Source organism: Oncorhynchus mykiss, chromosome 8, assembly GCF_057628025.1.
Source record: "Oncorhynchus mykiss isolate SJ-2025 chromosome 8, ASM5762802v1, whole genome shotgun sequence".
Taxonomy (NCBI): Eukaryota; Metazoa; Chordata; class Actinopteri; order Salmoniformes; family Salmonidae; genus Oncorhynchus; species Oncorhynchus mykiss.
In genome coordinates this window covers 83985001-83986027 of record NC_143029.1, presented here as the reverse complement: position 1 = coordinate 83986027, position 1027 = coordinate 83985001, and positions in this window count along the sequence as shown.

Below are 1027 nucleotides of genomic sequence, written 5' to 3'. Positions count from 1 at the left end.
GGGAGGGAGGGAGGGTGAGATTGGTTTGAAGGGACAGACAGAGGGGTACAGAAAGAGGGGAGAAGACACAGAGACAGAGAAACAGAGAGAGAGAGATGACGTTCAGTGTCAGTATGTATGCCTGAAGCAGAAAGAGAGAGTGGCCTGCTCTCTGAGCTGTACCCTGGTTAACTGCAGCTAGCCAAGCAGTCATGCCTCTTTTATTAGATTTCAGAGAATGATGTCATTTCTAAAGGTGCAGTGACTATATTAGCAATTTTACAGTAAGTGATGTCATTGGAGATTAGTTTACTGGCCTGTGGTTGGCCAAGAGAGAGCATTCCGGGAATGTAGGCAGCAGGATGGAAGGGATGTGGTATAATTCTATTCATCAGACTTATTATAGTACCACTCAGTGATAAACTAAATAAAGCCAGAGGAAATCATGATTAATTCAATCATAACAACAGGAACTCCTGTACTGACCAACATACACAGTAAACTGTTAACACTGACAGTAAGTAAACATCAGAACAAATTCATCTAAACAGAAGATCAAAACAGAATTCAAACAAATAATATGCTTTCATTTCATTGTAACATAATTGTTTATATTGATATTTTACACTCAGCATTTAAATGTAGTAAAAACAGGCAGGTTTCTAGATTCTGATTTAGATTCTATACTGTACTGGAGTTAGTAGCACACCAATAGGGATATAGGGGGAGAGAGGGAGGGGAGAAAGAGAGAGAGGAAGAGAGAGAGAGGAAGAGAGAGAGAGGGAGGGAGAGGAGAGGAGAGAGGGGGAGAGAGAGAGAGAGAGAGAGAGAGAGAGAGAGAGGGAGGGAGAAAGAGAGAGAGAGGAAGAGAGAGAAGAGAGAGAGAGAGAGACAGAGAGAGGGAGAGAGAGGGGGGGGGGAGAAAAGAGAGAGAAAGAGATGGAGAGAAAAAAGAGAGCAGCAGAGAGAGAAAAGAGAGAGAGTGGGGAAATGATAGTGTATTTACAGCACATCAAACATTTTCTGTTTTCTGAGTAAAAAGAATGTT